The sequence below is a fragment of the Paramisgurnus dabryanus genome, chromosome 5 (assembly GCF_030506205.2).
Source record: "Paramisgurnus dabryanus chromosome 5, PD_genome_1.1, whole genome shotgun sequence".
NCBI classification, from domain to species: Eukaryota; Metazoa; Chordata; class Actinopteri; order Cypriniformes; family Cobitidae; genus Paramisgurnus; species Paramisgurnus dabryanus.
In genome coordinates, this window is record NC_133341.1 from 9,519,193 (window position 1) to 9,533,232 (window position 14,040).

At 37.3% G+C, this 14,040-nt stretch overlaps 1 protein-coding gene across 2 annotated transcripts in view; it reads right to left on the bottom strand.

Annotated features, from left to right (window-relative positions):
• The window catches only part of kank1a (KN motif and ankyrin repeat domains 1a), a 70,341-nt gene extending 56,661 nt beyond the window's left edge, over positions 1-13,680 (bottom strand). For both annotated transcript variants that reach the window (XR_010532212.2, XM_065267123.2), the window contains exon 1: positions 13,545-13,680. The gene's annotated coding sequence lies outside the window, so the exon portion shown is untranslated. The remainder of the gene's footprint in view (positions 1-13,544) is intronic.
• Positions 13,681-14,040: the final 360 nt, after the last annotated feature.

The window sequence follows — 14,040 nt, forward strand, 5'->3', positions numbered from 1 at the left end:
GAATGTTACATGTATATCCTGTCTACAGCATTTTCTGTAGGGGTTAAGGAATGATTTTAGAAAATCCCTTAATGGAAATTTCTTTATACATTAAACTTAAAAGAAAAAATGTAAACTGAAGCCGAATAGAATCCTCAATATTACTGAAAGTGTTTTCATTAACACAGCTAAAATGGTTGCATTGACGTGCAGATGCCTGTTCATTTCAATAAACAAAGTAGATGGTGAGATCATCTGAACTTTGAATGCTCAAAACTCTGTTGTGATTTTTTTATTCACTAAACATGAACTTGTTTGATTTCTCAAACAAGTGTGAAGAATGGGTAAAACGACACATTAGAAGGTGGAATCGGCATGGAAATTCGGTTACCTAGGTGAACCTGCCCTCTATTAGTGAAAACAGAAACCTGAGATGCCTGTAATGAACTGGCCTTTAGTTCTTCACTGCAGGCTCAGAGAATCAAAGACAGGTTGCGTGAAAACACAACATGTTTGTATTGAATTTATATTAAACGTAAACACTGATTTAAACACTGGGGTAGTTATGAAAAATGATACAGGAGCCAGATGAGGTATGAAACCATGTTTAGTGCATATATATAAAAAAAGTCTGAAATGAGCACTCATAAACTGACATTTCAATAACAACAAATAACTACATGTGGCAACAAGCCTGTGCAAAGTAAGATAAGATCAGTTGCAAATCAGATAACATTAAATGATTAAATGGGTGTTCACACAGTGACAAACAACAGGAAGTCATTCATTTTCAATAAGGGTTGTAACCATGATGTGACAAAGGTTAGCAGAATTTAAGCTTATGCAAATAAGCGGCAAAAATAACTACCAATGATAATGGAGGAGTTTACAGCTCACATGATCTACTTCTTGATACATAGAGAATACTGCAGATAAAGGTGGGGACAGACCAAACCGATGCCAACAAAGTAGCGTTTACTGTGATGTCGGCTCACATTGATCATGTACTTGCTGTGTCTGGGTTCAAAGTTGCCTTGGCACACCAAACGAATGGCGGTTATTCTGCACCTGCATAAGGTAACTTTCCTTACCAGCAGGTGGCAGTATTTGGTACACAACTCAAAACGCCAAACCTGCATACTTATCTGCATGCTATAAGCCTTACACCACTGATCTATATAAATGACTGGATTGCGCATAAAATGCTTAACGTATCAGTGAGAGGTGAAGTCATCGCAGAGTTCGAGCCGCCATCTTGGTATTCCCAACCGGCAGAGGGTGTCATTGACTTACATTCTCATTATGTAACTCATGATGTAAATTCGCCTGCTTTACAGCGTATTAGTCACACAAGATTAAGTTTTATGTGTACGTAAATCAATTGTTAATTCTGATGTTATTTGCAATGTTTATATTTAATCGGTCAGGATAAGGGATTTATATCAAAGATTAAGGTGAGTGTGTCTGATGCATTCGGTTGTAATGACACAGGTGTAAATAAAGTTTGATATTAAGGTACCCAGTCAGCGTTATTTTTCTGAAAAGTTTAAGTAACTTGTAAAGTAAAGAAAACTTTTATTCTGTTGCTTTTTATGAGCACAGTGGCATCTAAATTGGGTGTTGTTTTTATATTGCTAAATCAAATGCAAGTTTAACCACGGTTTAAAGCTTTACCTTAACCGCTTCAAAATACATGCCATTAACATTGTTAACAGATTTTACTGTACAAAACAATATGTATAACATAACATAATTACAAAAACAGCAAATAATTGCATGCACATACGGTACAAAGCATGATTCTTTTTATCGATTTCAGAATGAGCCCGTTTGTCATTAATAACAAATATGCTGCAGTCTGTCTGCTGATCTGATACTGTAATGAAGATGAATGTATAATTACTGTTTAAAGCTGTAGTCCGGTGTTTTTCCTCTTTGTCGCCCTCTCTGTCGAAATCTGCAATTGCAACTATTCGCGGAATTAGCAACTTTACGTGGGTTGTACATCGGCACGAAACAGCGCGGATGAACAAAATGTATTGAGGAGAATCTGTCAATCATCGCGTCGCTGTGGATTAGTGTTGGGCGATATGCCCTATTTTGAGATCGTCCTATCGTCAGCCTCTGAGATCGGCGATACACGATAGTATCGGGGGGCGGGGCAGTAGTTTACTCATTTTTTATTTGTTAATTTTTTACTCATTATAAAAGTCACTTGATGGGTGGACAAAAAAGAACAAGAGCAACACCGTCATGACCGCAACCTTCTTAAAACTGATGCCATTAATGCGAGCGCGTCAAAAACCCTAACCATGATTACTTAATAACTTTAAAAACATGCATCTGCGCACGCACATACAAACAATTCAATGCATTTGCTTAGTGCTGTTGCAGAAGGCTACACGTGTAAAGCAGTGGTGCTCTCAGATGAGCCTTTTTAAACGCATCGGTCCAGCGGAACGCGATCATATTTTAAACACAAACATATAATAAACACGAGGGATGTATTGCTACAACTTCTTGAATCCTTGAAATGCATATCATAAACAGGATTAATACCTAGTGATCTGACTTCGGACAGAGCGCAGCTCTCTACACGTACGCGAAAGTGAGAGAGGCGCCATGCAGCGGGTCATATTTTAAACAAAAAGTAAAGTTTGCCTCAGCTCGCATGAAATGCATTAAACTGAACAAAGACATAAGGATTACTACTTTATTTTATGTTTAGACTTCGGACAGACGCGAGAGCGCGTGCACGTGAGACAGAGAGAAGCGCAGCTGGTCATGACGCGGGTGCTAGAAGGAGTCCAAGACGCGCGCATTAAGTGCAGGTGCGTGCAAGAAGGAATTCTCTCTTTACAAGCCTTCCGCGTAAAGTGAAGCCCACAAACCCTCATGTGAGGAAAAGCATGCATTGTGGATGTTAATGTAAAACTATGATGATAATAATAATAATAGTAACCATTCGCCAACTATCGTCATGACTATCGCCATGAAAGCCTGCCGTTGGCGATATGTCTGAAGATCGTCGATACACAATACTATCGTCTATCGGCACAACCCTACTGTGGATACTCTAAAAAGTAAAATGTATAACGGTCAATAAATAACTATGTACATGCTTAGGACGTTTGCGTTGTAATAATGTACAGGGAGACTTCAGATATAAAAGCAGAGACTGGTAAAGTAGTGTTTATCATTAAAATCTGATAACGTTCTATTCATTTAATAGAATATTTGAGCATACCAACATGGCGCCGCAATGGTTTCACAATTGTGATGTCATGCGCAATCCAGACATTTATGTAGATCAGTGCTTACAATACAGCAACTTGACTTTCAGTGATATCATTGCTGTCAATGGCAGTTTGAGTTGTTCTGTGCATATAACTTACCTGCACACACATTTTAAATTGTTTACTAAAGATGTTGGCTGATCGAATATCTAACTGTTTACTTTGGAGGAGGACAAGGAGAAAGCATAGCTTAGAGAGAATAAAGCCCGATTTAAACCAAGCTGACATCTCTAAACCACACTATAGCACTATCGAGAGAGTCTGCAGTCCAGCTAAAGGTTGTTAAAAGCTAGGGCTGTGACGATACATCGCATTCCCCATTAAAAAGACCTGTCTGAAATCGATTCTGAATCGCAAGGCTCCGATTCTGTGTTTCATGCACATTTTGTGAATGTACTACGGCTCTGTGATCAGTAGGAAGTCCTTATCAATCTAAAATCACTAGGAGTTCGAGTCGTTTATAATGTGAATTTAAAAAAGCAACACTCGTCAAACACAATCATTCGAAATATTTTTATTGTCATGAAAATACCTGAAACAATTTGAAGAACAGTGATATAAATATCCCTTTAGACATTTCCTGGAATAGCGTTTGTAATGCTACTTCTTCTGTGGTACAAATGACGTTTCTACACGAAAGCGCCCCTAGCTTTTGGATGTGGCGGAATTTCACCATAATTCATTCAAATTCATTCATTGAGAAAACGCGCATTTGCACGATTAATCGTCACAGCCCTATTAAAAGCTGTGTTTCAAGTTCTGCTTAACTTTAAGCCAGCATTATTAACACTAAAAAAGAACTTAAAATACTTTTCTCTATCTCAGCCTAATATGCAGCAATTAGTGTAACTAAGCCATTTGCATGTTACTTTTCTCCCTCAAAATGTTTATGCCTATAGACGGTTTTAGCAGTAACAACATAAACAAGCAGCTTTAGTGGTCAACACGTTACTTCCGGTAAACTCCGCTAGGAATAAATAACAACAAAGTACTTCAAACATAGTTTATTTCTATAACAAGCAAAATAAACAACACATAGATTACCTAGGAAACAAATTTTTTGAAACAAAGGGATTGGTTCAAAATTTCAGTTTAGCAACTAGTCAGACCATTAAAAAAACTGAAACCGGAAGTAAAGTTCGGACCAGACCCATTTCGCGTTGCCGCATGAAACAGTCTATAATAGCACTACTCTCAAACCAGTTTTTTTCAGCTTACGACCCCTCTCTTATGTACTGTTTGTGCATCTCTGATCAGGGCACTGAGCCAGGGTTTGTTGTGTGGAAAAGCACAGCACGGTTCAAGACTGAGTTCAGCACTGGCACTGACGTAAACAACAAAAAGTCAACTGTTCCAAAGAAAAGTCTTGCAAGTCAACACTTGTTTATGAATATTTTTATTAACCCTCCACAACACAACATTAAGAGATTGTTATTTGTAAGACAAGCAATATCTAAGCAATGTTCCCCAAAATGTTTTGCACAAGTCCCCCAGCCTAAAATGACACTGAAAGTGGTAACCCAAGATGTCCAACAGTCAGCATTAGACACCTTCAGTTGAAACCCGAGGAGACCAGTGGCCAGTCAACCAAGTTCTATGAAGACACTCAGCTTGCCACAAACACACAGCCACTGATAACTGAAGGAGGGGGGTTAGATACACTACATCAATAACACCTGGGGGCATTCTCATATCCCAAAGCAGTTATGTGGTCAGTTCTGCCGAAAAAAGAAATGTATCAAGGACTCTGACAATGATATTTCGCCACGCCTGAAAATAGTCCCCTTGGTTACTTTTAGTAACAGGGGACTATTTTCAGGCACTGCGTAATATCACTGCGCCTGCTGCAGCCATGTTACAGCCGCAAAGTCCTTGAGTATTACCCAGAATGAGAGTATAGTTCCCAGCCATATTTGCCTAGAAAATTGCAACTTTTAATTTTTTGTCGGTCTTAGTACATGATGTAACTACAGAAGAGTCAAGTTTTAAATAGGAAAAATATCAAAGCTCTTTGGTTATTTTGTAGCGCGATGCTAATGATCTAATCAGATTCAATGGATTATGCTAAGCTATGCTAAAAGTGGTAGCGCCAGACCCAGAGATCAGCTCAATTTATTCAAAAACGATAAAAATCAAATGTTTAACTGGAAATGGGAGCTGGAAAATGAGCATATTTTGAAAAAAGTGGTGGGTCCTTTTAAATTAAGTTCCTGTAGCTCAACTGGTAGAACAATGCTTTAGCAATAAAAGATGTGTTCGAAATCACACAAACTGATAAAAAAAGAAATATCCCAGACATCTGTCGTTTAGCAAATGCAGGCTGATATAGAAGAGACTCAACTGGACAATATCTGCCACATACCATTCTTAGTATTTTTCACACCCAGGACTACTTGGCTTTTCTTTTACAGAGACATACTTTCCTTGGACCTGCCTGTTCCTGCCCAAATCGTCAGCTTAGTATTCATCAACGCTGCCCTTCACTGCATTCCATTGAGTTCTGAACTTTAAAAACTGGTGTAGGGTAAATCACAGGAGGATTTACTCTCTGATTAGCTTTTCCTCACTTCAATAAGTCCTTCAGTGAAAGACAGGAATTCAGTTATGAAAAGTCTGTGGGTAATGAAAAACGAGGCAATTTGCTCAGTGTCTTTCTAACGCTTCAACATGAAAACAATCAATCAGAGAAGCTTTATCAAGCAAGACATTTGATCAAGTTTACAAATAATGGCAAATGTTCAAATTCACAATATTCCACAATTAAAATCACACAGATGTCCAAAAACTGATTATTAAACATTTTTTTTCTCTAAAATGACATGGGCTCAAAAATGCACTTAAAGGATGGATCTGGTATCTTTTTAAAATCTTACTGATGTGTGGTTGCTCCTACTGTAAATTGATTCAAGAAAATCCTAGAGAAATCCTAAAGACTTATGATAGGGGGCACAATAATAAAAATGCATGTTACTTGCAAATGGTCCATAGAAAAAAAATCTTGACATCATAAAGAACAAAAGGGACCTCTGTGTTAAACCACGGACACATTGAGAAAATAGGAGTTTTTCCTCAGCACAGGCCAATCGCAGCTGCATATTGACTACATCATTGTTTCTAGCATGTTTTTGTCTGATGAGACCTTAACATTGACTACGATTAATTTACATATACCCTCATAATGTGAATCTGAGATTTTGGAAGTAATACACTACACGTCATGTAAACACCAATCAAAATAATGTAATTAAGATCATAATCGCAGGAAGTATAATCGTATTAAAACGTGGCGTATGCCATGTAAACACTTTAATTGCTATCCCATGCTAACTGAAGTGCATGTGTGTGTTTGACACGCATCTCAAGCGCAAATTCGTAATAAACTTGACATTAAGAGGTGTTCCCTGAACTCGCTTTCAGCAGTATTGCCTTCATCCAGAAACAGCACAGAAAACGCGACAGTAGCGTATACAAACAATTACAGATATTGTCATAATATTTCTGTTATCGTCACGGCATAAAATAACAAAATATGTATATGCTTGTCATTTACCGTAAATAAATTAAAACAGTGGCCAGTATCAAACGTATGCAAGTTCATCACGTGTGTTGTGCATTGGGCTATGTGAATAATAACCACAATTATTAGCGAATATTTAGAAACCATGTAAAAAGCGGTGAAGGGATTTGCTGGAGTCATGTAAACATCTTACTGTGATTAAGTCCGTACTCAGATTTATGGAAATAATCACATTATTAGTGTAAATTTAAACAGTCATCTTCTTGGGAAAAGTTAGCTGATGAAAAGTAAAAAAATCACGTTGCAGTAAAGAGCCGTATAAGAAAACACTTTGCTCAGATAAGTCTGAACAGTTGTGTTATAGCATACTCAGTTTTTATTAACATGGGTGTTGAAGGATTCATAAAAATCATAAAATTCATTGGCCAAGCTCAACCAAAAGAAAAAGGTTTTAAAATGACACATTCAGTTGTTATGTATATCAACAACTATGCTATTTATGGCAGTTACACAAAAGCCTTATACTTCATCCCAAACAGATGTCTTTGACAAGAACTTCAATTACAGAGAATTTCATCCTAAACATCAAGACTAAACAGAATCAGCAGGTATCTGTCTGGTAGACAAAAGCAACTTCACTCAAACTCCTTATGAGATGATGACCATATTGTGATCTAAAACATTAGACATTATCATCACACAATATGTCCAACTTGAAATGAAACCGTATGCCTCTTTTTCATATACACAATAAAAAAAGGTTCTAAATAGCACCATAATCTTGTAATTATAGGGGAAACACTTTAAGTGTTATGTAGCACCAATGTAGATCCATAAGGTGCCATGTAGAACAATGAGTAGTGCTATATATGCTATGATTCAAAATGGTTAAGCTGTTGTCCACTTCAATACATTGTAAGAAAAAAATTCTATGTCAGTAAAGTCACAGCAACCAAATTCCAATTCCATTCAGTGTTTAGGACTTCTTAAGATGAAGTAAACTTGAGTTTTTGTGTCTATATTTTACTGGAATGCTTTAAGCTCAGTGGAACAAATGTCAAATGACCAGGTGTTCTTCGTAATCCAGTATTTTGGAAAGAGGGCCAGGACAGGATGTCAATCAATCCATTCAGTGTAAAAAGGAAAAGGCAGTTTTAACAAAGCAGTTTTGGTCTGTGACCCAATACTTCAGAATAAACCGACAACTCACTCAATCATGAATTTTGGTGCTGTGTTCAAAATATCGATACGACGATACATCGTCATGGACGCCTGACGATGCACGCATCGATACAGCACCTTCCGTATCGATTCGGATATACTTTTGAAAGTAACGTGAAGAATTGCTGTTGATCCGTGATCCATATGGAAAGGACGCATGTGTCCCGCGGAGTACGTAGAGTTAAAGGTGGCGGGTAGGGGTGTGCAAAAAAATCGATTCACATTTGAAACCGCGATTCAAGCTTTGCCGATTCATAGAATTCCAAAAATCGATTCATACATATTTTTTTGTAATGCCGTGTTACTATTGTCCTGAAATGAGTCTCAGTATTCCCATAGATGGCGTTGCTGCGTCGTATTCAGTCTGACGCCTGCACACTCTTGTCACAGTGTTTCCCACACTTTGACTTTACTTGGGCACGCTGCCCAGTTATATTAACAAGTGCCTAAGTATATCTGGTATCAAATTTTGTCTTTTTTGTTTTTCTGTGATGATGACACTCTTTAATAATGACATTTTGTGTGCGACATGATGAGTTCGGTATGCGTTCACGTGCTCTCTGTTTCTCAATGAATTATGCGACTGCGACGCGAACAAGCTTGTGTCACATTGTATCCTTCATGTTTCTGAACTTGAACAGAGTTTTAACATTAGAGGAGTTCACGGAGCACTCGCGGACCGTATGGTTCCGAGTTTGTATTAGAAATGGTCAGTCGGGTCCAGGTCAATCATAGTTCAATTACTTTGGGTCCCAAGTCTGATTAATATTGTGTGTAAAACCCGAGTTGAATGGAGAATGGCCGTGAGCGCTACCGCGCTAAAGCTCGCGTGCAGTTTCAACGTGCCGACGGTTTCTATGGCGATAAAAACTGGCTCTTTTCTATTATTATTAATAACCATATCTTTTCTAAAATCTATTGCACTGACCGAGCAAAGCTCAAGCTGACTCAAGATTTATAAAATGCAAAGCTGTAATGTAAAGTCCCCTATCACTGGGACAGCAAGTAGACTTTTGAATCTGAAATAATGAGTGGATTTAGCTTTTTTTTTAATCGGCAAGAGAGAGAAATAGAAAGAGAGGGACTTTTCCTGCTTCTGCTCTATCTAATAGAAATAATAACCATTATAACAGCAGTCACATTTATAATCTATTGACCTGCACTGTCTATCATTAATATACTATTATATTTAATAGAGTTTGATAAAAGGGGTCATCTAATTGCTTCATAACAGTTGTTTTTTTTGCATAAAGACATAAAGTAATATCAAACTACATTTAATTTGTTGTGTTTCTTTTCTTTAAAATTGTATATCTACTACAATCAGTCACATAGGAAAAAGTAAACTACATTTACACACTGTGAATCGTTTTTTTTAAATCGCGAATCATTTTTGAATCGAAAATCGATTTTGAATCGAATCTTGAGCCTAAAAATCGGAATCGAATCGTGAAATTTTCTGAATCGTGCACCCCTAGTGGCGGGGTATACTTTCACTTTGCGTGTCTGTCTCGCTGGCGCACGTGTCTGCATAGTGAGCCGCGTACTCGCGCTCTCTCTCTCTCGCGCGCGCGCATTAAAGTCAATGAGTTCAGTATGAAAGCGCAGATATCTTAGCCTATACTACTGCAAAGGGCTTTATAAGCCATGCTCTTATAAAACAGTACTAACGCATTTGAGAAGAAACACGACAAAGATTTGCATGTGAAAAGTGTACGTCTAGAGAAGAGATACAGAGCTACTTCAAACTATAACTGTCACATTAATAATCTAATTTCTATTAAATAGTATTAAGTCTGACTGTATGTTTATAGATATATTTATAGATGTAGAATAATGAGAGACAAGAGTAAGGCACCATCTTTGTAAAACTGCTTTTTTCAAAGTTAGTACTTTAACATAAGTTAAGTACTAACTCTGGGATTTTAAATATTTCTAATAGCTAATAAATAAATGGCAAAAACACAACTGTTACAACACTGCTTATTCAATGTACAATAAACAAATAATAATAAAAATAATAATAATAATAATAATAATAATGTTATTAAATTCTGAACAAAACTGTAATTCAAAATAGTCTTGTATCGTGATGCGCATCGTATCGGGATCCTTGTATCGGGATACGTATCGTATCGGGGAATTGTTGGCGATACACAGCCCTAATGAATTTCATGTTACACAGTTGAATATTTTTTTCTTTGGTAGCCTACAGTTCTCACTTAATTGTGTGCACTATTTACTTAAATGAAAACACGTGAGAGTCATATCACTAAATGACATTAAATGAATAAAGATTGTTCCAGACAATTTGAGGATCTTATAAGATGCTAAAGGCCAAATTGTGGGAAAGTTCTTGTAATTACTTTGAAGCTAAGAACAACTGAAAAAAAACTACCAACACCATCTAGGAAACAACAGGTTGCACAACAGTTCACATTCGACTTTGATCGTCTAATTTAATGAATTACTAGGTCATTTAAACACCTAGCAAAAGGCAACTCAAATATGACATCCTTTTGGAGCTTTTTACCAATCAGCTTTTTACCAATCAGAGTGCCTGCCTAATGAATACAGTTTTAAAAAAGTCACTAAAATGCTCCCTGATTAGATATGACCATCAGTTGACAACATAAAAATACCAAGACCTCCAACCTCCTGAATTCAACAGCCTTTTATCCAGGGTCTCCAAAATATTCCCCTCAGAGAAACATTTTTACGTAAGGTATATTAACTGCATTTGATGGACACATGCTGATCTAATTTACATTACCTCCAACAAAGACAATGTGCACCGGCAACCAAGTTAACGAAGCATCAAATCCATGCGTTTATACCACTGCAGGCAATGTACAGTTCAAACATCAGGAAGTCATAAAGATGACTTATTCTGCATTACTGTATGTCAAAGGGGGAAATGTATGGTTAACTCAACTACATAACATTTGACTCATTTCAACATTGAACATTTATAATTTATAATTTTATATTTGACACAATACAGGATTAGCCACAATAGCCAGTGAATCAGTTTAAAGACTGAACCACCTATAAAACACAAAACGACAATGTACAAGATACGACATTATAGGGCCGCACGATAAATCGCATGTGATTGTCACGCGCATCTCGTCAGCAATGCCGGTTCCTTGATTAGTATTAAATCGCCATCAGCTGCTTTCAAGAGAAGCGACATTAACTGCACAGAGCCGTAGTTCACTGACAATCGGGGCAATTTCGCATTAATTATCGCGGACGTATCACATGCGATATGGCCCAGTTTGTCAGAGAACTGTGCAGTTAATGCCGCACCATCTGAAAGCAGCTGTTGATTTAATACTAATCAAGGAACCGGCATTACTGACGAGATGCGCGTGATATCGCAAGCGATGTATCGTGCAGCCCTACGACATTAGACAAAATAGTCTGAAAGATTATGGTTACACACTAAAACGGCTGGGTTGGTTTTAATCCATGGTTGGGTCAAAAAGGGACAAACCAACATGTTTCGTTTATAAATTAACCCATGCTGGGTTGTTTTAGCACAAAATGCTGTGTTGCGACAAATACAGACATTTTCATAATTGGGTTTGTGCCTTTGACCTAACCATGGGTTGAAAATAATTATAAATTGTTGTACCGATGCACAATACAGTGAGAGATTCTACATGCTTGAGATGATCGGCAGGCTTTGAGGGATGGCAAAGAAGGTAGATTAGATTTGCAAACAGTTCTAACCGAGCAGCAAAGTGGAAGTAATTTCCACTGTATAAACAGACAGCAGCCGTGTGGCTTTTACAGCCTGAAAGACAGACATAAGTGATAGTTCCCTTCACCATGAACTGAGCTTTGATCCTTATGTGCAAACCTTTCTCAGTAAGGTGCAAATTGAGTGACTTCTGCCATGTGTCCACATGACTAGATCTAAGCCCATCACTTTTTAACTTTAAAATGTGCTTTAAATTACAGACAAATCAGATGCAGTGATGTTGGCCTGAGAACAAACACATGTTGCTATTTCACTAATAGAACAGAATTCATATTTTATGTGTTTATATAACCTTACCACTTTTTTCAAATGTATATTTATCCAGCACAGTAGATTGTACTCCTGGCATGTGTCATAAAACTAAAATTCACATTTACAGCTCTAAATGAAAAACATAATATTTAATAACCATTCTGAAATGTTGACACTATTACTCAGCAAATTCTTCTCCTCACTTTTAACAATAAGAATAGCTCTAAAGAGAAAGCATAAAGGCAGACAGGGGTCTTGCATTGTTTAATAGTCTTTCATTATGCCATTGCTGAAAGGAAGCTTTAGACCACTTTCATCTTGAAACAGTTCTCTGTTTAAACAACTGGGACTTCCTCCAAAAGATGTCTCAGCACCCTTCACAGTCTCACAGCAGAACAGTCGACACCCTGTGGATGTGCCAATTTTCTTCTGGATTACCCCCTCACAAAGTTTATTATGGTCCAAGGCTTCAGTCACATACTTTTAATGAATACATCCGACACAGAAATCCACCACAGAAGATTTCAAAATTGTCTGCTGTTGAAATGACAGGGGAATGAATCCAAGAAAAGCCATTTGAAAGAGGAGACGACTGCCTTGACACACCAAACAGAGGTTTCATTTCTGCCGGTGATAATATTTGTATGATGTTGACAATCCTTTTCACTAGCAGATAATAATGTCTTTGTGAGGGGCTCTGCACAAGATCTCATGTTAAGATGTATTGTTCTTAACTGAAAGCCCTTCAGACCTTAGGCTATATATAAAAAACAACACAACAACACGTTTGAAAAAGAGTTAAATCACTACTTTAGGGTGCACACTTGGTTGCTAGCTTACATTGAGGTTATCATGAAAATCGGTTCAAACTTCCTGAGTTTCCACAGGAAGGGCCATCATCATAATTACGTCCTGTCCAATGACCAGAGGACAGCATCTACATTTGTAAAATGGTTTATATGGTTGCTACCTAAACCAATAAAATGACAATCTCAATACATATTAAACGCCAAAAAAAACCACGCACACTTTCAGGAGCATCAAGCACGCATGTTTTGCAACATAAACAATATCCTTCAATATAACATCTCAACAGGTGTGTGATCAGTGCTTAAAGTCTCAACATCACATTTAAAGATACATTGTTTGGCTCAGAAAGGGCTATACTCTGTTAACCATTAAAATTATATTGCAATCTATCTTATCTTGCTTTAAAAACTACAAAGAGTCGCGCGACCAATGCACCATATTCTCATGTTAGTATGCATGCTCGTTCTGCAGCTTAAACATCAGTATTAAATTCAGTATTACCTATAGAACTGTCACAAGAACTTTCTTTACCTATTTACATTAAGGACAGAAGTTAACAACTCGCCATATCGTCCAGAAAAGCGTAACGTTAAGTGTTTCGCAGACCTGTTGTATTGATTTTCGCGGGTGCACTCAAGTTAGAGATAATGTCTAGTTTATACGCGAGACTAACCGTTTTTTAAAAGGAACAATTCCTTACCTTTTTCCAAAGAAGCTTGTTTATACGTCCCTCTCCCGTCACCACACGTTCCCTTTGTAAAAGTCCCGGTAAATTGTCCTCTTTGTGCTCATGCGCAAAAGACCTGCACGGATCGTCGTGCAACAGAGCCGCGCGCACAATGGATGTTCCCTGACGCGAGACCGTGACGTGCAAATAACAAAGTACACAGGTGCTCCATTTACTGCGTAGGTCTACTATATCAGAAAGTCCACCGAAAGTCACACAGCTTTCTTTAAGTAAATGTTTTGAGTAAAATTTCTCCAAACAGTTATTTACGTTTTATAAAGCCAAGTTTAATTAAATAATGTTTTTCATACTGGCTGAAGATTATATATATCAACAGTGAATATGAACTTTGCAAGGTTTTATTTTTTAATTTTACTAAAATTTACAGCCTTTAATCCGAAATTGCAAAGTGAATGTTCTTATATAAAAAATATATATGTTGTCTGAAAACATAAATGCAATGCTTTTT